The following is a 25,399-nucleotide window of genomic DNA, read 5'->3' as shown; positions in this document are numbered from 1 at the left end:
TAACTGATTAACAATGGGTATATTGCTTCACCCACACAGGTGCTGTCACAGCGAGCAGCTGGTTGCGGATAATACATTTTAAATTTATACACTGAGTATATTACACGCCTGCACGATTACTCAGTTATAACTTGAGGGCTGATTACTGCTGCGATAGATGTCCACAAGAGGGAGCAGGTTTTCTGCACCTGGCATGGCAGTGGAGGGGAAATATAGAAATACTGGGTGGAGCTGCTGAGGACACTGTCCAAGATGGTTAACTCCCCCATCCCTATCTCATTGATTCTGGTGTTGCTAGGGTAAACAGAAGATCTATTACCAGCACATCTGAAATTCATAGCGCTGAGCCTGCTGCAAAGAGAAAAGCGGCATGTAGAAGGGGTTGAGGGCGTGCACCTAAGATTAAAGTTTGGTTTACAGACTTAATATACTGAAAAGACCAGCTTACATCTTATGTGGAATTATTACCACCAGAGTCTCGCCCAAAAGACATCTGGGATTCCCTACTGACTTACCTGCACAATCACGCAGCCTGAGAGAGCATGTGGGTACCCACTGCATTTTAAGGCTCCGACCCATATTATAGAGTTGAGCGAGCACACTAATTAGACCGGTACACCTCATCTGCCCATTGGATTTTGTACTAGGGGATTACATTACTGAATCATCTAAATACACAGGGGCAGAATTACTAGAAAGTGACGCACCTGTAAAAATGCGTCACTTTCCCTACACCACCCTGAGATACCCTTGCGACATTATGGATGTGCCGTATTTACAATATGGCGCACCATGGTGCAATGATTGATTGACAGATGCGTCAGAAATTCTGACACATCTGTTGACGCAAAAGTCACGCACTGCTGGAGTCATGTCACAAGCACGACGCAACTCCAACAATGCAGGGGGAGGCCTATCCTCATTGTGCTGCATCACTCCTTACGCCTGCTTCAAGCAGGTGTAGGAATTTAACGCAGTGGCGTCCTAGAAGTGGCGCAGTGAAATTCACGGTGTCACTTCTATGAGGCTTTTTTGCATTGGAACGCTCATCCTGTATACATTACACCTGACACAGGTATAATGTGACGCAGGGCTTTACAATGTGACACATCTCCCTAGATGTATCACGTTGTAAATGGGTGGCATTTTTACTCTGCTGCTGCGTCACAAAAAGTGACGCACCGGCAGTGCAAAAATGACGCAAGGGGCTTCTAAATCTGCCCCATAATGTGGCCACTGTCCTGCATAGAGTATTGACCAAGATCCCAAATTGTGTTGCATGGCTAGCAGCTGATGCACCTGCACTGTCTCTTTTAATTCCCCATGGCGGCCATACTGTAAAATGTATGTTGATTGCAAAAAGTGATCTATCTCTCTGACAATAACAGATGTATACCCACAATAATGTATATGCAATACTGCACTTTGTTAGTTAAAACTAATAAATATATTTTTTTAAAGTATCAAAAGGCTATGAATAAACGATGCACCATCTTAGGCAAACATGCCATTTTAGGTTCTTCGCGATTTCATTTATTAGCCAAGGAGAGTGTTAATTCCAGTACAGAATGTTTGTTTGTCGCAATCTACAAAAACGAATCGCAGACAGCCCCATGACGTTGTGAAATGCTTTAGAGAAGTTTCAATTTAAACATTGGCAGGTGGTCTTTGTAAAATTCGATAAGTGTTAAGTGGTGAAACAAGTTATATTCTTGTTAGCTATACTTCTTCGATGTATATGTCATTAGAAAGCAATAAATGAAGATTAATGTGAAATGCATGACCTCAGCGTATGCATGCATGAATGTCGATCCAAACGTTACACCTTAGCGGAGAGCCAATTAATTCAGGCAAAGATTCCCGCAGTGAGAGTAACACCTTTCAAATGTTGTTTCCGATGTGATGTGCTTCTTACAGGTGTACTAATAGGTCAGGTTGAAACTTCGATTAAAGTCTGTGTTCTCGCTTTTCAGCTGCTACTAATGAATGATGTTGGATTACTCATTTCAAATTGGTTTTACCCATGAATAATGCAGGATCACGCTCGTTAAGAGAGCAGAGAATTAAGTTGTAATTACCTTTTTTGAATTGGCTGTACCAAGTCAGTATCTTGTTTGTGTCAAATACTGAATCACGTGTCAAGATGGACGAGACGCTACGGTTGTCAAATACTGCAGAACCTACACGTTGAGGTATTTAAAGAAACATCATTGACCCGTCTTCCAAAGCACCATTTTATGTGTGGATTGAGTTTGCGAACTCATAGTTTCTTGTGATGTTGTCTAAGCGTTGGTACTGTTCGTTCATGGTATTTAAAACTGGGAATATGCTTCAGTTATTGATTTGTTTTTGAGTATACATCACATGACCTTATCAATGAGTGAAACAAATCATTTAATAAATTACGTTTGACCCGCAGGTAAATATTGCCAATGTTACCTCTTTAATATAGCATTCTCACTGATGTATCCATAATCCGAATATTTACCTTAGGTTGCATAGAAGCATTCACACTATATTATGTCTGAAATAGTGTGCTATTTTACAGTGCCATTTTAATCGTATTGTTGCATTTAAACTTCCATTCGGGATGACGAATTAACGACCTTTGTGTCAAATCACACATAGCGCCACGAAGAATACCTCAAAATCTGGCCTAGAATCTGACACACCTTTGTTCAGTGTCAGCACGAGTTTGTACTCTCCTCCATGACGAAGGCCCGTTTTAGATTTCTCCATAACAAACATGGCGGATATCCAGCCCAACATAGTACAAGTACCATTGAACAGTGGTCCTCAATCTTTTGGTCTCTGTGGACCCTCACTTAATCATTACTGGAATCCGGGGAGCGCCACTGAATCATTAATGGAATCTGGGGACCCTCAACTTTGTCATAATCGAAGCCAGGGATGATGGCTCAGGCTTTGTTCATGATACTGGAATTGGAATTGGAATTGGAATAGGATTTGTAGAGCGCGTGGCTATCCAAGGGCGTCCCAGCGCTGGATTCGAAGGGTGAGCTAGGAAACGGAAGTGACCTAGGGGAAAAGCCAGGTTTTCAATATTGAACCTCAAAACAATGCACAATACAGAAACAAGCATTTAAAAGACCAATACACACATTTCTAAATGTTTCATATTAATTGACAAACATACAAAACTATTTTTCCTTTTGATGGAAAAGTTGGGACACTTCTAAATTCAACTGAGGCCATCCAAAGTCTCTACTATACTCTGCTTGATGCATTTGTACTGCTCCCATAAATAAGCTGAGGACAGAAAATTAATGGAGACTCTTCATTTTTTTTTATTCCTGCATGTTTATGAAGCTTTTTAAAATTTTCATTTTGCATTTTGCTTTGTACTTTATGTACACTTTATTTCAAAGTAGTATTTTAATTTATTAGCAGCTGCAGTCCCCTGAGTAGGCATCACAGACCGTGATAAGGCAGATGGGATATCCGCAATGTTTATGCTAGAGTAACATGTCCGCTAAACTATGAATTATGCCCTACGATCTTTTTGAGAGCAATGTTAACGTAGTGATTGCTAGTGTAATGCAGGAGGACTAGGTCCAGATATATAATCATCATTCAAGGTTGTTTTTTCATGATTTAGGGATGCCTCGCAATATCTCAAAGCATTCGCTCTTTTTGGAAAAAAAGACGTCAGTGCCGTTTAGCTGTTGCTGCACATATTTCTTTGCCCTGTTAAGCTTGCATTGGTTATGTCAGTTCTCGTTTTTTTTAAATCTCAGTTCTAGCACACCTTTTGTTATTAGAGAGCTTACTAGAAATACATTTATCAAATGTTTCTTTCCACAAAAGCCACTATTGTAAGTAGAACAGGCAACCTATGCTTGATTAGCAAATAAAAAGGATGAAAAGCCGAAAGTTCTCTTAGCAGTCTTCCACTGACACTGCCAGATGCTGGAGGTGACACATACCGTGGATGCCTTTTTTTGATTCTCAATCATGTTTCTTTCTTCCACCTTAGTACACTTACTTTTTCTTTATCTCTCTCTTGCCAGTACTTTGGAATCAAGCCTTCTTCGTTTGTCACAGTTCCTGTATATTTTTCTTGCTCCTTCTTTTACTGTTTTCTTCTCTTTCTTGACTGGCTAACGAATAACAGTGCACTCACTGTGATCAGAACTCCAATAAGAAGAGCACGTCCATAGTCAAGGTGGGAAAAGGCAAGGAGTTGCAAGACAGCTTCAAAATAATGTTGTGATAGGTATTGCACAAAGTTATTGAGAAGTCTGAGATAGAAAACACCATTATGACCCAAATTTAAATGTGGGTTTCAAGGCTCAAGTTCCTGCCTACTATGGCTCAAAAATATATAACAGACTCAACAAACTTTTAAAAGCCCTGTGACACCTTCAAAGGCAATGACTCTCTTACAGCTAGGCAGAGGGAATATTTTCGTATCTTGCACCTGGAGGCAATGGCCACAACTGGCAACAAACTACACCATCCAGAGACAAGACAGGCCCACGTTTTGCTCCTCAGACCTTGGCTAAAACAGGTTATTTTTATAATGTAAATTTAAGGATGGGTGGTTTATCACAACAGTCGCCTATTACTGAATTGTTAAATTCTCATATGATGGGGAGAGGATGTGGCCGAATGGCTAGGGCGGTTGATCTTGAAGCGGTGAAACTGGGTGCGAGTCTTGGCAGGGACGCTCAACTTCCAGTGATTCAGGGCAAATCACTTTATCTCCCCGTGCCTCACAAAAAAATGAATGTGCTCATCTGTAAAGCAACTGGTGCTCATGTAAAGCACTCTGATACCTTTGGGACTAGTTTGTGCTATATAAAACTCCCCCTCTAAAAATATAGTTGTCCCATGGTGTTAGATCTGGGGGTCTTTAGTTGGCAGAGGTAGGTACCGCTGTCCAAATAGGGACCCTTGCTTCTAGTCAGGGTAAGGAGAATACACTCTTTAGATTACCCCTGCTCACCCCCTTGGTAGCTTGGCAAGAGCGATCAGGCTTATCAAAGGCAATGTGTAAAGTATTTGTACCAACACTCACAGTAACACAGTGAAAACACCTCAAATGGACTTCACACCAGTTTAGAAAAATAAAAGTATTTAATCTAAACTAAAAAAGACCAAAACAACAAAAATCCACCATACAGAGTTCAAGAATATGGTTTCAAAAAATTTCTTAAGGTTGCGTTAAAATAATCCACGGTTGCGTCACATTTTAGCCAACAGTACCTTTAGATGCGACAAAAGTTCCAAGTGAAAGCTGCAGCATTAAAAAACAAGTGATGCGTCACTCCTGAGTCTCCTGGGAGGGGGTGCGACAACCCCTCTGGACACAGCGGGTGTGTTACGGCGAATCTGTTCTGTATGGGGAGGAATGCGATACCTTGTATGGATTCCGGTGCACAGATTTAGTAGTAAGCGTCTCCGAAAAGGTACGATGCGACGATCTTCGGGACAGCGACGATCTCAGGTGCGGCGGCGATGCGTGGCACGGCATCGATCTTCTCCTCTCGCGGCCCCTCGATGCGATGGCTCTGCGACGACTCTCGCAGCGACGTGATGCGGTCAGCAAGCAAGCAAGCAGTGTGACGATCTCATCCAGTGAAGACAGGCCCTGCAACAATACTCTCTGCAATGGAACTTTTCCTGCACCGGAGCGATGCGTTCCGCAAGCAAAGGATGCGTCGGTTCCCGCAGCAGCAACAGGGACTGTGATGATCTCGATCTTCGCGGCATCAGGAATTTCCTCGCACTGACAGTGATGCGCCCCGCAAGCGAGCGATGTGTGAAACTTTTGCAGAAAGTCTTTAGTATCTTCTTTTCCAGCTTCCCAAGCACAGGTACAACTTCCAGAGGCACCACAACTGGACAAAGCACTCTAGGAAGGACAGAACTCTCTGAGTAGAGTTCATGGAAGCTGGGGGTGAAGTCCTTTTGTTCCTGGGACTTCTTAACAGGTAGTCAGCTCAACTCAGGCCCTTGGAGATCTCTTCAATCAAGGGCACACAGCACAAAGCAAAGTCCTTCCCCTCTCCTTGGCATCAAAGCATCTGCAGAGCAGCCCACAAACACACAGCAGGACAGTCCTTCCTCTTCAGTCTTCCAGCTTTCTCCTTGGCAGAGGTTCCTTCTTGGTTCCAGGATGATCTAATTTTCTGTAGTCTGGGGTCCTATACTTATACCCCTAAAAGTCTTTGTTCCCTTTGTGCAGACGGGCTCTGAGCCCGGTCTGAACCAGTTCTGGGTGTTCCTTGAGCACTTTGTTTTCCTGGCCTCTCCTTTCCTTTCAGAGAGAGGGGCTGGGTCGTCAGCCGCCCAGCAGGAGGTGGAGCCAGCATTGTGGAAGGCAGGCACTGCCTTATTCATGCCCAGGTGCTACCCCCGCCAACCACTCTAGATGCAGATGGAGCTATTCAGCCCAGGGATTGCCCACTCAGCCTCTGAGAGCCACCCAGCCCCCGCCACTCACAAACCAGACAGTCAATTCACAAACAGGCCAAGGCTCACAGAAAGGTCAGACAAGAGAACAGAAACTTTCTAAAAGTGCTGTTCTCAAAAACAAGATTTAAAAACTACCTTTTCTAAAAGATGTGTTATTAAATTCTAAGTTCAGGGATACCAGACTTTTATGTCCTATCTTGCTCCTATGGGAAGATATGCAGGTAACCACTGTACACAGCATTCCTTATGATAGCCTATGGGCAAGATAGCTTTACAATAGTGAAAAATGAAAATGGCTGTAATTCACTACCAGAGCATGTCACCTGCACTAGTACATGCTCTACCTTTCACATACATTGCACCCTGCCCAAGGGGTTACCTTGAGCCTTCCATAGGGGTGACCAATGTGTACAGGAAGGGATGGGTTAAGCCTGGTCAGTTGGGACACTGGCCAGGTTGACATGGCAGTTCACAGACTGCACACGGGCACTGCGGTGGGAGGACTGAGAAACCATTTTAGGGCTACTCTTGTGGGTGGTACAATCAGTGCTGCAGGCCCACTAGTGCAAAAACAACAGTTGATGGACATAATGCAGAACAATGTCATACATTCACCCCAGTTTGCACTCCACACCACCCCAGTTCAGACATGGCCATATGCAAATCAGCCTTTACCCCTGTGCCTCATGGGGACAGTCCAGCCCGAACTGCCAAGCCATGTCTTTCCTGGACCGGAATCAAGTATCCTAGGACCGGTTTCTGGCTAACAGCCGTCTTCAGCCAGGATAGCTTGACTCCAGTGATGTAGAGAGCATGGGACTCACGTCTGAGCATATCCATGCCACTCGGGGTGACAAATGCAAAAACAACAGTTGATGGACAGAATGCAGAACAATGTCATACATTCACCCCAGTACAGAGATCTGGGCCTAAATCCATCGTTTTTTTGCACTCCACACCACCCCAGTTCGACATGGCCATATGCAAATCAGCCTTGACCCTGTGCCTCATGGGAAATGTCCAGCCCGAACTGCCAAGCCATGTCTTTCCTGGACCGGAATCAAGCATCCTAGGACCGGGGTCTGGCCATCAGCCGTCTTCAGCCAGGATAGCTTGACCCCAGCGGTGTAGAGAGCATGGGACTCACGTCTGAGCATACCCATCCCACTCGGGGTGACAAATGCAAAAACAACAGTTGATGGACAGAATAGCCAACTAGTAGCATTTGGATCACCAGCCCTGGCACACTCAGTGTACTTTACTAGGGACCTATTGGTGATACAAATATGTCAATCATGGATAACCAATTACAATTCTAATTTGCTCGGGGAGCATTTGCACTTTGACACTGATTAGCAGTGTTAATTCTGAAACTGTTTTACTGAGTTTGTATCACTATGAAAGCAGGTGGAAATGTCAAACCTGAGGAATCAAAGAAGGAATTCACATATAAGGATGATGTTTTTTCCAAGCGTCCATTGCTCTCCTTTATATCAGAAGGAATTAAACATGGTAACATTAAAGGGAAGGATACTGGCTTTCTAACTAGCTACCAATTATGATGAAGATATGAGTTGATCATATAATGAAGATTTTGAGACCGCAGGTGAGTAGTGCATCAATGACAGAGTAAAGTAGTTGCAGATGTTGAAGCATTTTGTAGAGTCACACAGAATGTGTCTGAAAATGGTGATATAGTTGGTTGGTTGCCCTGTACTTTTTACAATAGGTAAGAACACTGATGTAGAATAATACACAGCAACTTTGATAAAAGGCAACTACATTGCACTGCAGAATGCATGATACACTCTGATCAGTTGAATTATTTCAAGAAGTTGACTTGTGGTGTGACTGAGTCTGTAAAGGTTGCTACATTTCAGATACAGACAAAGCTGTTTATAGGTTGAATATTCTGCCACAGAGGTTAATGGTACCTGTTTCTCAGGTAAAATTTAATGATTTAATCAATCATATTTCTTATTTAGAATGCTTACTTTCGGACATGAGATTTTTTCAAACATTTCTGTTGGGGGAGGGTATGACATACTACCACACTATTTTATTTGTTTTTGAACAGTTAACACATTCACAAAACCCAAGTTCAATCTACAACAGGATACATTTGTTTGAATTATGTAGACACGATTTCTTTGAAGCAAGTGGCAAAAAGGAATGAAAGATACAGGTGCTCTGAGGAGTTTAGAAGCTAGGCCAGTCTTAAAAGGATTACAAGAACTGCATTCAGTGACACAATCCGAAAGAAGTAGTGTCCTAGTGGATTTGTGCATGCAGAAAGATGTACTTTTGGAAGCAGGATTGTCTTTTGTCCAACAATTAAGGAAATTCTAGATGTGATATAGGAAATTGTTATGTGTGTTATATTTAAAGAAGATTGTATGATGCTTCTTTCTTGAAAATTGTTGTCTGCTTTGATGAGGGAAAATGATCGCAGCTTTGTTTAGGAGCTGCTATGACAGTTTGTTTATCTTGAGTGTTTGTAATTCCCAATTTAACTATGGCAATGCATACATTTGAGCTTGCCCCTTTACTAAAGAATGCAAGCCTTCTTTTAAAAGAATGAAAGTGGGGGATGTGATGGTGGGAATTGTATAAATATGCTTAATATGAGTATGAAAGGCATTGTCAATAAATTTGAAAGTGGTTTGCATTGCTTCTTTTTCAGTTTTCTAATTCTTACTGCAGCTTCTCTTTCAGGGTATGCCTTTTCTGGCAGTGCAAGGTATGGTAGACACAAATCTGTTGATATGTACTGGATGGTGCCCCAAAGAAAAATCACCGAAGTTCATATCTTCCCTGAGTTTTTGCATCTGTTTCATTACAGCTTTCAACCTAGATTGGATCTACCATCTTTGGCTCAACTTCTCTACACTAAAAATAGTTATAGTTCTGGGAGGATATGTCTTAGACTCATGGTCTGGCCTACTTGCTAATGGATCAGTTGCGTTAGACAAAAACCTATACATCCACCCACTAGTAGTTGTTGCCGTTAATGCTACACCATCTTAACCAAACAATGTTAACTTGTGTGATCCATTCTGCACCATTTCATTTAATCATTGTTTTCCATCCCCATTCTTTAAAGTGTGTCAAATTAATCTTCACAAGTCACTATGTTTTTAGATCTCTAAGAGATGCTCATGCTAGTTGTCTGCTGCACGGTCCTATTTAAAATATCATGTATATGAGTCATGCATGCTCTGAACAAGATATCAATATCCTGAATTAGTCTAAATTCAGTTCTTCAACAGTTTTCTCATGAACATTTTTCTTCAAATATCTATAACCTAGTTTTAAAAATGAATCAGCAAACTGTGGTAAATAGAAAGATCTGTGATTAATAATCAAAATCTCAATCCATTCAATTCAAAGATACTTTATTTTGGTCAAAGACCATTAAAGTAGCAAGCTAAAACAGTACATTATTCATTTGATGTGTAAAACAGTATCATAGTCACAGAGATTGCAACAGTCTAAAAATAGTTGTATACAATACAATCAATAGTAGTATACAATAAAACCAATGCGAGAACCACCAGGGGGAAAAGGCGCAATATCAATGATGAGCTTATTGGAAACCCTGTGCTAATCTAACACATATAGATAGATTTTAGTTACTTAAGCATGTTTTGGCTTATAAGCATAAATAATTTTCTACAGACAAGATGAAAAATATTTTTGCTAGAACATCGAAGCTACTAAAGATCATGGGTGGCCGGTGATAAACATGGCACTTGCCTAATCCTCCACATTGATCTTAAAAAATAGGATACAGCAAAGATTAGACACTGGCTAATATCGGACCTTAGCATACAAAGGGTGTTTTTGTGTTCTCTAATGCCTAGGAGCTGACATTCTGGGATAATCTACTATTTCTTGTTCATTTAATTAGCTGGACAAAAAAACAATGTATGTTCTACTGTTTCCCTATCTGATCCACAGGTAGGGCAGGTACACCCATTTGTGCCCAACTTACTGGCCCATGTAAAGGTTCCGTATATAAACTGCAGATACACTTTCCGGGCCAACAGGGGCTCTATTACATCAAGATATTATTCAAAATTGTTAAAAATGTGGAGAAAGCAAACCGTCAGAAAACAATTGGGAAAGGCTACCAGCAGTTGATCCTGTTTTTGTTTGAAATATCTTCTTTTTGCCAAAGTTTTACTGATTGTTGGTACAACCACCAGCTCCTCTCACAGTTTTGCGCACCCTATCTTGGTTAGAGTATATTTTACATATCTACTTCCCAATCCCAAGATGCCTAACACGATAAGAAAATAGCTCAGTGGCCCGGATCCATCTTCAATAAGGGAAACAGTCAAAACAATGCAGGCTCAGCCATGCGCGTCTGACCAACGCAAGGGAAACCACGCTTGCCATAATCACGCATATGCCTTAACAGCGCATATGCATGGTTATGAAAATAGTGGTCTAGTTGCCGAGAAGATAGTTGGAAGAGGAAGAAAGGAAGAGGAAATATGATCGGTAATTGAGAGAGGATGTGCTGAGGTAAGTGGGGCTGGGGCCAGGTCTTGGGGGGGTAGATTTTAGGACTCAGGAGGGGGTCGGGTTGTTTGTAGGGCTGGGAGCTGTTTAAGGGCTCAGGGCAGGGAGAGCAGCGGTCTGGTAGTTAGCAGCTGTAAGGGACAGTTTTTAGGGCTCAGGTTGGGGGGCTGGGATCAGGGTAGGTTTTAGGTAGGGGCAGTTTTTAGGGCTAAGGGAAGTAGGGGGAAAAGGAAAATTTACAGGGCAAGGGCAGTTTTACCGCTCAGAGTGGGACGGGCTGGGTCGGGGTAGTTCAGAGACGTAGGGGCCAATATTCAAGGCTCAGGGTGGGGGGCTGGAGTTGAGGTAGTTTTGGGAACAGAGGTTAATTTTTAGGGCTCAGGGTAGGGCTATAGGGACATTTTAGAGGGCAGGGGGCAGTCTTAAACCTCAAAGGGGGCACAGTTTGGGTAGTTTAGGGATGTAGGGGACAGCTTTTGGGATCAGGGAGAGGGTTGGGTAGTATTTGGGAGCGGGTTTCATTTATAGGGCTCAGGGCAGAGGGAAACAGGGCAGTTTACAGGGAAAAGGCAGAGGTATGATCTTGCAATGACCATGCATGTCCCTTTACCCATCATGTCTTTTCCACGAAATTGCATGGTAAAGGCATGCGTGGTCAAGACGCGGATGTGGTACAGACCAGGTGGTGCAGGCATGCATTGTGCCATCATACAACCCTCCAATAAAGTATGGAACTAAACCCCACCCCCTGGTAATAGGCCTCAGGCCCATATCAAATCGGAGTGGTAGTACTGATGTACTACTAGGGAGACCCAGTAATTGGCATAAGAAACAGGTTTCAACCCCATAAATGGTGGCTCCCAGAACTTGTATTTTATATATATGGATTGCGGGTGATATTTGACAGAAATACAAACTTTGTTGGGCTCCTAATAGCACCCCACTATGTTGCATACGTTTAAGTCTTCATCTTTCAGTATGGCAACTGCAATCTAAACCATCAGTGAGGGTCAGCCCTAGACATTCAAAGACATCAAGTCGCTCTAGGTGGACACCAAAAATGTTGGGGTTTGCTCGTTTAGAGTGGCCAGGATTTCAGAGCATACATTTTGTTTTATCACATTATTTTGAGACCCCCTGGCCACAGAATCCTTCAAAGTAGTGTAAGATTTTCTGTAGACCTGTGGGAGATTTAGATATTAAAAGAGTATCATTTGCAAACATTAAGACTGGAGTCTTGATGTTGGCCAACCTAGGTACATTTCCGTCACAATCATCCAAAAAAGGGATCAAATGATTCACATACAATGAAAAAGGAGTGGGGGCAAGGATAAAGCCTTGCCTAACCACAAAATCCACAGGGAATGGGTCTGACCATTCACCTGAAATTCCACATCATACTTGTTCAAACTTATCAGAGCTTAAAAAAGTCAGAAGATCAGCAGGGACACCCAAACCTGCCAAAACCTGCCACAATTTCGGTCGAGGTATTAAATCAAATGTGGAACTTATATCAGCGAATGCAATGTAGAGACTGCCACCTCCTAAGAACACTGTTTTCCATAAAATTGGTTGGAAATTAAAGATTTGGTCCACTCTGCTAATACGCTTCCTAAGCCCATTTTGCAGGGGTGATAAAATATGACCCCCACACATCTGATTAGATCCCCATGAACTTTATCTAATCTGGGAGCTTTATTAGAAACTATTTTAGCGATAGCTGATTATATATCCTTTATAGTGATTGGGACAGATTTCTTGCTGTTTTGGTGACCGCCCCTCCTACCATAGGTTTATCACCCATAAACATTTGCTGGGGTTGAGATACATCTTCTGTCAGAGAGTATAAAGCGTACCAAGTTGCCACCCAGTCTTCAGCAATCACTTTGGTCGCTATTCTTCACTGCAGTCAGCATGTGATCCGAATGCTCTTATTCTCATTCTCTTTTAGACGTTCTGATGTTTTTTCATACAAATTCCTCTGAACTTAAATTTCCCCTTTGTCCTGACCTTTAATTGCAGAGAAAAGAGCAGATATACATACTTGCACAGTCTATTACACCATGACTGTGATGGGATTTTTCTATGGGGCTTCTTAGATTCCACAAAAAAGGGGACCCCTTCCCGTTTGGAACTGGCTTACCACCTACTTAAAGTAGGTGGTAACTGCAATTGTAATGTGGTCGCAAAACAATGGTACACACCAGTGCGATTCGCTATTAGGAAAAAATGCCTTTGGCACGCTCCTTCCTAATAGGGACTTGCAATCCCTATTTTACGAGTCTGTAATAGGTTACCGACTCGCAATATAGGGTTTGTACACACCTTTCTAGCGGTTTCCGTTAGCCCTTTTGCGACTGCTAAATAAGGTCTTACATCGCGCCCTAAGATTTGCTCCCTCCATGCATGCGGATCAATTACTGATTAAAGAAGATTTACTCAGATTCATGAGAAAACAAACATTTTGAAAAATTCAACGAGAAAAGGTCAGAACAAGGAAAGTAATATGACATTAAGAGAAGATGTGGGCACGACTAGTATTAAAAATGTGGTAAGGGCCTTATTAGGAATATTGTGGTCCTCAGGATAGCTGCACTCAAGGTTGTGGTCTAACCACCGCCACAATGTGAGTCCGCCTGCAGTGTTCTGAGTGTGGCAGTCAGACTGCCAAACGACCACTGGCTCTGCTGGGATCGATAAATATGGTGGCAGTAATGATGCGAGCATGTTATGAGTTGCCTTTTCCCCAGCCTTTTCACGGCAGTGAACCTGCCATGAAAAGGGTGGACACAAGGCAACTAAGGGGGGCCCTCTGTCAGATATGGGCCTGGACATGCATGCAGGGGAGACATGGTGGCCCCCCCTGCAATTGCATCTCTATTCCAGCATGAAACCACACCACACAGGAACTTTCAGTTGGCCCTGTCATGGTGACGGGCTGCATGTTTGGCTCTCCTCTGAGCCCAACAGCTCACCATCGAGAGACCACTGCAGCACCACCCGTCCGACCTGAATACAAATCATAATCCAGTTGGTGGGAACACCCCAACTCTGGTGTTCCCCCCGCCGTTGGAGTCTTGACAGTTATAATAAAGCAAACAAAAGGAGATGATGGAGAGAGCATCCATCATCTCCTTTTGTTTGCAAAGTTGTGATAAGGCCATAAGACACTGTTAGGTCTTTAGAATGGTGACATTGAAGAGATTGAAGATTTATCCATTCAACTTCATAAACAGAGATTGCTCCACCTAAAATGCAAGTTAACATTTACACCGGGTTTACAAAATGATAATGTGTAACAATGTGTTTCATAATTTAATGCTTAGAAATGTGACGGGTATATTAGTATCAACCAGAGAACTGAGGGGATAATGTCGCAATTATGAATTTTGTTGGTGGTAGGGCTTAAAATAAAAATATATCTTGAAATAGGTTTACTAACAGAGGATAAATACAGATATCTAAATGTGGAGGAAAGTTAACAAGCAATAACGTACTTTCTTCCTAAAATTCACAAGGGAAATAGAATGCTTCCATGCTGCCCTTTTATATTGGAAATTGGCGTTCATATGGAGCACATTTTAGAATACATAGATGTATATTATGTAATAAATCAATTATTTGAAATACCATGGGATGATGATTATTATCTTGTAATGGATGTATCTAGTTTTGTATCTAGTTATTATAATATTGAGCCTAGGATGGGATTGGCATCAATGCAATCATTTCTGTTTATGAAATCAGCAAGTTCTATGCAACATTCTAAAATACTTTTAGATCTAAAAGACTTTGTCATTAAAACAAACTTCTTTTGTATGGCAAATGATTATTTCCACAAACATGGGGTACTGCAAGTGGCTGCAGGTTTGCTCTCCACTTATTCTAACCATTTTACAGGCTTGTATGAGAGGGAGCATGCCCTTTTTATTCTCCAGGGAAAGTGATTTTCCTATGATCGGAAAGTGGCTTATCGTGATTATCATATTCAGAATTATATATAAATGACACTGACTCATGAATTTCATTGGAATAAGATTGTATTTTTGAGTGTATGTTAAAAATATGACTCTTCTGTTTAGAATATGTAGAAAGCCCACATCAGCTAACACTGTGCTTCATGCAAAATTGGCTCATGGAAAAAAAACATAAGGATAACATCCCATATGGTGAATTTGCAATAGCCAAAAGAGGTTTACCTTAGAAGCAGAAGATATCAAGGAAAAGGCTAATATTGTTAACTGTTTTTTTGGAAAGATGTTCTCAATCACAGACAGTGCAAATAGCAATTATGAGAATGTGTACTGCTTTGCATAAAGATCTATTGAAACCCAAATAGGAAATACCAGAAGGGAAGTGGAAACAGAAAGGATCAGATATACCATTATGCACAATATGGGTAATGAACACTTTTATAGAAACTCTTCCACATATTAGCTAATACTTACCTTGGTTGAAGATCTTAGAAACTATTTAACAGATAATCCTTCACTAACATATACTCAAACCCACACTCTTACATACATTTTAAGTCCAAGTGACACCATCAGATATAAGACTTCCAATACAACAAAAGATGAAGTAACACAGTGGCTTCCTAGCCTTTCCAATGGGTGCTATAAGTGTGCCAACAGTAATTGTTGTAAGTTTGTCATGAATAATACAGAAGAGTTTTCTAATAGTTACAATAAAAAGTATTTGAGGAGAGGATGTAGCCTTATGGCTAGGAGGTTGACCTTGAAGCTGGGGAACGAGAATCGAGTGTCGCAACAACACTCAACTTCCTGCTATTCTGAGCAAATCACTTAATCTAATAACAAAAATGAATGTGTCCATCTGTAACAAAACTGATGCTCATGTAAAGCACACTGATACCTGATATTTTCGGATCTAGTTTGTGCCATATAAAGCTCTAAAAAATATATATTTTAAAAAGTATTATAATATAAATATTTAATCGATTGTTATTCTAAGGGATGTATCTATATGGTGAATGGTGTATGTGGTCTACAATATGTAGGGTCAATGATTGGAAAACTAAAAGAACGAAGGAGGGAGCACTAATAAGCTGTTAAAAATTACCCTATGGAAACCCATTCATTGGATAAACATACAGAGTCTATTTCTTCATTTAATAGATTACTGAGAATTGGACAATAATATTAAATAGATGAGGGGAGAATTGGAATGTGGACTGAGATCTTGAGAAGCATTCTGAACTGATTACCTCAAAACTGTAAGTGAAGGTTTAAATTTAGACAAAAGAAATATACATTCTTCTTCATAATGGAGGAGAATTTTGAAATCTATTGATACCCCGTATTTGAAATATAGGTTTTGTGTATTATTGATATTTGTTGTGAAAATCAAAATCTGAAAGACTTATTATTATTTTTTTAACCTTATTCTATTTGGAACTTATAGTGACATATATTTAGGCTTTATTGAATTGGAAGAAGGGATACTTTTTAATAGTTGATTGGCTAAGAAATGAGGCTTGCTTTTTATTTCCATGAAATGTGCTTTATAATACTGTGTGGTTTTCAAGACTAATCAAATGCAAGTGATGGTAGGGTTCGAGAATGGCCTGGAAATTTAATTGCAGTTGCAGTTTTGAAATTATTTCTGCTAACAAAACCTATAGATGGATTCTGGGTGTACCATTATAACAAATTATTGAAGAATGTACTTATATTTCTATTTTGAAGCAGTGAGTCTTTGCTCCTTGGTAATGGAAGATGGTGAGTAATTGTATTGAAAACACTGGGTCTTTTCTCCATAGAGAAAGAAGTCTTTCTTTGGTAAGATAGAGGGAGGGTTTTCACTTTTTGGAAAGACAGTATTTAGAAATTGACTGGTTTTGCCTAGAGGTATAAATAGTGTTACACAAAGGTTCCTAACTTTTGACTTGTGTGGTGTGTGATCACACAGATCTGGTACCACGACTAAAGCTCCAGGTGAGTGTGCTTATTCGTTCCTAGTAAATAGCAATGATAGTTGTGCAACATACAATGCTAAATGTAAATGATGTTACTATAGGAAGCTTGCATAGTTTTATTTTTTAGGTGCCTTTTTGTGAGTGAAAGAAAAGATCAAATATAGAGTAATATCACATTAGAAGTAGCAATTTGGAATAATACTGTGGTGAGTGTAAACAAAATATATCCTGATTGAACTTTTTCTCTTAAAATCAACATTTAGTTTGATCGGGTGGAAAATTTATGTTTGTGTTGCTTATCATTTTCAAAATGGAGGGACTATTATATAAGGGCATTTTGAAATACATTTTTTGATATTTGAAGAAACCAATGTGGTGACTATTTTTTAAAATGAGATATAAACAAGTATTGTATTGATTTATTTATTATGCATTTATGTTGAGTTAATTACTGCAGACATTAAAGAATGCAGTAAAAAAAAACAGGAAAGGGACACAAAAGATTTTAAACACATTGATTAATTTGAATATGGTATAGGATTATATATTAATGTCAATGAGACAATGACAAATTATAGAAGATACATTGAGAGGAGGTTGAGTTGAACCCTTGTACTCAAATAACTAATTGTCTTTAAATATTTTTTTATTTGAGATCATATATTTTATACATTTTGAAATAATTATTCTGTTTATAATTTGGTAATTAAGAGTATGAGATGAATGGAGACCATGTTTAGATAGAGCTAGACCACAACTGCTTGTGCATATGCTATGATTCAGAAAAGGGGGTGGCGATGAACAGAGTGTCTGAATTAAGCAGACCACTCTTACCCAGTCCAAAGATCAGGGCTTGATCCATCACCGTTATTTAGCTCACTGCACCATCCCAGCTCAGAACCTGGCTATATGCAAATCAGTCTGTCCCTGGCCCAGTGCATCATAGGAACAGGGCAGACTAAACTACCAAGCCAATTCTTCACCAGAAAGGAGACAAGCTTCCGGGGACCGGTTTCTGGCATTTCAGCCGTCGTCAGCCCGGCTTGCTTGAATCCTGATGGTGCAGTGAGCAAGGGACTCATGTCTGAGTATACCCTGCCACAACTATGGTGGCCAAAAACGATTCAGAAAAGGGGGTGGTGATGAACAGAGTGTCTGAATTAAGCAGACCACTCTTACCCAGTCCAAAGATCAGGGCTTGATCCATCACCGTTATTTAGCTCACTGTGCATATGCTATAACATTTATACAAAGTTAGATACTTTGATTTGTTTAGTGTTTTTGTTTAATTTTACAGCCTTGATGACTAGGATCTTTCCTCGAAATACGTGTTGACTTTGGGTTTTGTGGTTTTATTGAATCTGAATATGGAAAGATAGAAATGATGTGAAAATAAAGGATGACATCAGTTTATATTTGCGATTGAGTCAGTGAAATTGATGTTGGTACTGTGAATAAATGTAATAATTTGAGAAAAAAAACCTTCAGAAAGATACTAGGCCTAGTGGTTTTGTCATGATGTCAACGCATTAAACAGAAATCTAGACTCAATGTCTTGCAATCAATGAGGACAGTAGCGCTATTCAAATACATTTTTGTAATGGTAAGCATTCATTGTTTATCATCAGCATTATCAATATAACATTTTAAATTCAAAGCCTGTGTCTGTGAGTCTTTCTTTTGCATTTATTATGCCACAAATTAAGCCTTAGTTACAGCCACTAGAGTGATTGGCCCTCTCAAGTGCAAGTGCCAAAGTACAAGCTCAGTGACAGGTTTAAGACTATACAAAAGCTCAACCAGTTCCCTGACTATAACCCCCTGAGAAACTCAGGGTGAGTTTTTACTAAACCATTTTACGGGGTTCATCACTTCCTGAACAGTAAAACGTGGTTGGTAGTGCCCCCTCCCTCTTGGAGCACCACAAACAAAATTATTAGGGTACCGGAACCCTCATGGAGCTTGATTTGGCGCTAATACTACCCAGTGGCGAACATTTGATGAGCGTAAAAGATGTGCTGCTCTTATAACTTCTGCATCCTGTGCGCACAAGGTTTTTCATTTGTTTATTTAATTTTACTCCTGGGTGCCCATGCCCACTAGGCCTTAGTTGCAGGGTGGGGATGGGGCATCATGAGAAGCCCACTCCTAGGCTGCCCCATCGGCTCTTCACTCACATGTGTACTTCTGTTGTAGCGCATGGGAGCCAACACATCCTCTGCTGCTTTCGCTCTGTTTCCCCCTCCTAGTTGGAGCAGCACTGTCAGTGCTGGGAATTCCCACCCACACTGGACACCTGCAATGAGGGCAGCAAGGCGCCCACCAGTTATGTTCCTGTCCAGTGGATGGGGTTATTAAAACGGGCATTTGCGCTGGCTCTTCAGACCTGTTTCTTGGCACCATTAGGCCAGTTTAACAACTTTGGGGTTGTTTTGCTTCTGGTGGCCAATCCTAACCACTAGGAGTATTTTCTTCAAGCCTTCTAACGTAACATACCATAACAAAACATCACATTTGTATTTGTAAAGCTCACGTTCACCCAACAAGGTCTCTTGGCACTGAATAACACATGTTTCTTGGTACCCAACGCAATGGTACTCAGATGGATGAAAGGCTAAGTAGACCCAGCAGCATTTGAACCTGTGACCATGAGGTCTCTAAAGGCATTTTTTCAGGCCTGTCCTCTGGAACTCTGCTCCTTCTGGTGGTGTATCTTGCATATCCCTTCCCAAAGCAGCCAGGAAAGCTGCACTCCCCAGGCCACAGAGCTTCTGTTAGAATACCTGTGTGTCAGTGTAGCCAAGGGCCAAGCCACAGAAGGTTCAAGGGAACCATTCAGGCTCCACCAGAAGGTCCATTACCCCAACTGCTTTTCATGAGGGATAGGGAGAGGACACTATACATCCTGTCCCAACCCTCCTACACAGTAATCTGGAGCCATCGAATGTGTCAACTTCAAGTTGTCAGAGGAAAGAGCTGCACTAAGATCCTTAACTCTGCCTCTAACTGACACTGCTGACAGTTCCCTTTCCACAAAAACCTCAATAGCACGCCACTCCTGTGTTATCATATTGGCTACAGAGATCTGGGACTTCTCCTTTGTTCCAGTGGACCTGGGTTGTCCCAGCCCAGGTGCATTGTCACAACCTATTGATTCTGTAACAAATTGGCAGCGATCAGTGTTAGCATTTAGCTGGAGCCATCTTGTTTTCGGCAGCCATTTTGTCTGCCATGTGCTCACCCTGTAATCTTTCCTTCTTCACTGTCGTTTACCCTTGTGCTCTGCTTAGAGGACTAGCTGTACTTAGACCCTGCCACTCTGCACATGCGCAGAGGAATATGTAACTGTTCATACATATGCTTTAGTCTGTAACTGTCAGGTTGATTTTACCGGAGTCAACAATTGCTAGCTCCTCTCTTACTGTTGACTGTGCATTTCTGTATGACCATTTATGTATGTAACGCTCCTATGTTTGTTTGTACCACCTTCTTTTGAGCTTCTGTGTGGGTATAAAATACCCATGGTTCTTCTACTCCTTGTGCTACTCCATACACTACCGAAGGGTGCTGTGTGAATGTAGTTCCACCTCATGAGGTTTAATAAACATTTCTTTTATCCTTTCAGTTTCCATGCCAACTTCTATTTACTTGTCAGAGGACTTGCGTGCAAAGAAGAGCGAACCCCTAGCACTGGTAGGCTTGGCTGAGGGCCACCTCTACAATTCTACTGTTTGAAGAAGCCTTTGAGCCCTATGCTGAGTAGCGGAGTAATTAACTTGGTCCAGAAGGGGGGGGGCAAAGTCCTGGTATCTGATTTGGAGCTGAGCCATGGAAACAGAGCAAATCTTAAGGTGGCAAAATGTTTGCATCGGGAATGTTAGGTTTATGTTTGTCTCATATTAATACCTTACTGGACCCTGTAGGCCTAAGTAGAGCAAAACTGTACTTTAGGGCAGATGTTACCTGTAATGTGTAATAACATATAAGCACTACAGATCTTTAGTAAGCACTATAGACCTACAATGTGAATGTTCACTCACAATATAAGGTCTACGCTAGGTCAGTATCAATCCCTGAAGAGCCAATTCTGTGGCAGGCTATCTGTGCGCAGATACTTGGTGGCACAAGACTATAGTCTCACATGCACTGTCCACCCACATACGCTCCAATGTGTGCTGATGTGTTCACTTGCAATCAGCCCAGAGCTTCTTATCTTAAAGCAGTGACCATATTTAAAAAACATGTTTAGTTCACTTTACTCTGAGTGAAACTCTAGTGGTGAGACTTGATCACAGCAAAAAACAAAAACAGAATAGTCGAATGCGAAAAAATCCTGTGGGACTACAGTGACTTTAAGAAGTTGGGTTTTTGGTTGGCAGATGCATGCACCCTGTCCAAGCAGGAATCACAATCCTAGTTATGGTAGAGGAAGGCACAACTTAAGTTATCCTTCGCTCAACCTCTGGTAGCTCAGCACAGAGTAGCAAGGCTTAACTTAAGAGGCAATGTGTCAAGTGCAATACTTCAAACAGTAAAAAAGTAAAAACGTCACAAAAAGACTCCACACCAGCTTGGAAAAATAAAGAATGATTTTAGAAATAAAAACAGGATCAAAATGATACAAATTCAATGTGTAGAATTCGAGACATGAATTAAAAAACAAATGTAGTAATAGTAAGCATGGGCGAAATTTGCGAATTCGCGTTCCGCGAATTCATGCGAAAGCGAATTCGCGATTCGCATAATCCGCGAATTCGTGCGAATTTGCTGATTTTTTTTGCCAGTTCGCGAGGGTTTTTTTACAAGTTCGGGAACGCAAACTTACTTGTGTGTTCGCAACGGTTGCGACCATGTTGTTTCCACGTGTCCAGCCTGTTTGCGACCCTGTGGTTCATCACGGCCACCCTCCCGTTCATCAGTGCCACCCTCTAGTTCACCACTTCCACCCTCTGGTTCATCACTGCCATTCTGTGGTTCACCACTGCCACCCTCTGGTTCATCACAGCAACCTCTGGTTCATCACAGCACTGTCTGGTTTACCACTGCCACCTTCTGGTTCATCACAGCACCCTCTGGTTCATCGCAGCACCCTCTGGTTCATCACAGCACCCTCTGGTTCACCACTGACACCCTTTGGTTCATCACTGTCACCCTCTGGTTCATCACAGTCTCCCTCTGTTTCACCACTGCCACCCTCTGGTTCACCACTGCCACCCTCTGGTTCACCACTGCCACCCTCTGGTTCACCACTGCCACCCCCTGGTTCTCACTGCCACCCTCTGGTTCATCACAGCACCCTCTGGTTCATCACAGCACCCTCTGGTTTACCACTGCCACCCTCTGGTTTATCACTGTCATCCTCTGGTTCATCACTGTCACCCTCTGGTTCACCACTGCCACCCTCTGGTTCATCACAGCACCCTCTGGTTCATCACAGCACCCTCTGGTTCACCACTGCCATCCTCTGGTTCATCACAGCACCCTCTGGTTCATCACAGCACCCTCTGGTTCACCACTGCCACCCTCTGGTTCACCCCTGCCACCCTCTGGTTCATCACTGCCACCCTCTGGTTCAGCACTGCCACCCTCTGGTTCATCACAGCACCCTCTGGTTCATCACAGCACCCTCTGGTTCACCACTGCCACCCTCTGGTTCACCCCTGCCACCCTCTGGTTCATCACTGCCACCCTCTGGTTCAGCACTGCCACCCTCTGGTTCATCATAGCACCCTCTGGTTCACCACTGTAGATTATGGGGGGAAAGCACACCTGCCCAACCTCTACTGAGATGAATTAATTTGGGGCTGGTTAATGTGTCACTGAATTTGAGCTTCAAGTCTGGCACCTGCTTCCTTAGCTGTAAGTGCTTCGTGTTGCAGTTTAATTTTTTTACAGGAGCATTGTGCCATACTTGTAACTATTCTCTGACCCTGCTTTGAGGGTCAGAGCAGGGTCAGAGAATAGTTGCAAGTAGGCAACTGAACTCTGGAGGGGCCCCTCAGGAAGCACTACAGGGAATGGCTACTAATTAGCTTGAACTTTTGCACCAGCTAAGTGCTTTCAGTTTTGTAAAATTCCTTCCGCGCGATTTTGTGGATTTTTCTGCTATTTCGCGAGATTCGCGGATCCCGAAATTGCAGAAAATCCACAAATTCCGCTAGCGTAACGAATTTTACGCCCATGCTTAAGTAATTGCACTTAGAAGCAATAAGTGTCTTTTTGTATGTAAGGTCGTGCTAGAATGGGACAACGTCAAAAATTCAGGACAACCGTGATGGAGCAGGGTGGGGTGCCCAGGTATAATGAATTACAGTAATCCAGTTGAGGCAGCGCAAAATTTTGTACCATAGTTCTGCAAGCTGTTTCCGGGAGCAGAGGCAATATTTTACTCAATTGCCTTAGGACTCCAAAGCATATAGCCGCTACTTGTACCGCTTGGTGGTCAATTTTTAATGACCTGTCTAGCTAGAATCGTAAGCTTTTGATCCTTTCTTTGGGTTTCAGGGCAAGGCCCAAGCTGCTTGGCCAGTTCACATCTGAAGGGCTGCTAGTGACATTGCCAAGAATCATAAGCTCAGTCTTATCCCTGTTAAGCTTAAGGAATGATTGGTCCATGCAAGTGGCCACCTTTCCCAGGCACGCTTCAAAGACGACTGTGCTCTACTTAGGGTGGTTGAGGGCTGCCACCAGCTGGGTGTCGTCCCCAGAGGTCACTATATGGACTTCACACAGGGGGATTATCTCAGCCAGGGGTCTTAATTACACATTGAAAAGAGTGGGGCTCAACAATGATCCCTGTGGAGCCCCGGAAGTTAGTGGGATATTTCTTGAGGTATGACTGCCTTTGAATACCTGAAATGATCTCTCTGTTAAAAAGGAGTTAAGCCAGGATAGAGCTTTGCCTGCAACTCCCACTTCCTTAAGTCTCTTCAGTAGAATATCATGATTTACAGAGTCAAATGCGGCACTTAGATCAAGCAGAATGATTGCCATTGTACCTTCCAGATCAAGGACTTTTCGCGAATCCTCCATAACTGTTAGAACTGCTGTTTCTGTGTTATGGTTAGGTAGTAATCTTGTCTGGTGGTGTAAAAGATCCCCTGGGATTCAAGGTAGTTAGTAAGGGTATTATTTACATGTTTTTCTAAGACTTTACTGGTCAAGGGGAGTAGTGAAACCGGCCAGTAATTTCTCCAGACTTTCGGGTTGAGATAATTATTTGTTATAAGTGATTTAAACGTGGCGTGTTTCCAGGCCGATGTTACTATCACTGTAGTTATGGACGAGTTGAGATCTTCCAGTTATCCTGGTAGTATAACCTCCTTTACCTTGTGCAGCAAGTGCGCTGGTGCTGGGTCACAGGGAGATCCTGATTTAAATGTCGTGAAAAGTTTGGAGAGAGTATTCAGGTCTAGGATAGGGAGGTCGATCAGACGGTCTGCTCCCTCCATATTACTTTCCGATTTAGTGCTCAGATTCTCCGGCTCTGAAGTTGGTGGAAAGGCATTGTATATGTTGAAGATCTTTTATTGAAAAATTCTGCCAATTCCGTGCAGCGTTGAGGTTCTGATTCTACGAACCTTTCTCCCTGGGGGCAGAGTGACAGCTTTTTAGCTATTCTGTCAATTTCCCTAGGGGCATTTCCTGACAGGTTCATTTTCTATCATAGTATTGTGCCTGAGCTCTCTTATTTTCTGTCTGATAAATTTGAATTGCCTCTAATTTCAGTTTTTTCTCAGGGCAGTAATCCTTCCTCCATGCCCTCTCAAGTTTTATACATTTTTGTTTAACTTCTAGTATTTTAGGGATGTACCTTGGGAATCGTTTTTTTGTAGGTCTCTTTGAATTCCATTTATGTGGAATAATGGAGTCTAGGGAAGTTACGATCCATTCCTTATAGTTACCGTAGGCTATACTGGGATCGGGGTCGCCTTTGGGGTTGACACTTCACTGTGTATTAGACCAGATTTCAGGAGCTAGTTTTGCCCAGGATTGGTCCCAGCTCTTTGTTGGCCAGTCATTGGGAAAAGTCCTTAATGACTTCCAGATGATTGAGATTATAAAATGATCTGTCCAAGGGACTAGGGATGGGCTATCTACTGAGAAATTATTTTCATTTGAAAAAACTAGGTCTAGTATGTGGCCTTTGTCATGAGTCGGGCTAGTGACTTTTTGGGTAAGTTGTAAGGACTGCAGGTTTTGTATAATGCTAAGGACCTCTGCTTTCTTGGGATCCTCAAAAAGCAGATTGAGGTACCCTAAAATAGTAAGGTTTGCAACGGAGTTTGCCATTGTTGCCGCTGTCTCTGTAAGGGATTCGATAAATGTTCCACACGGGCGTGGGGGTATGTAAGTATTTTGTGTCCCTGAGACTTATAATGTAATCCTTTTGTGTCCCTGAGACTTAGAAAACAGAGGCAAGCCAGCAAGCCCCTGAAGTCACTTTGGATTGAAGTGATATGGGTCCAGTCCTTCTCACCCAGGCAGGGAGAG

Source organism: Lissotriton vulgaris, chromosome 4_1 (genome assembly GCF_964263255.1).
Source record: "Lissotriton vulgaris chromosome 4_1, aLisVul1.2, whole genome shotgun sequence".
Taxonomy (NCBI): Eukaryota; Metazoa; Chordata; class Amphibia; order Caudata; family Salamandridae; genus Lissotriton; species Lissotriton vulgaris.
This window is presented reverse-complemented; position numbering follows the sequence as displayed.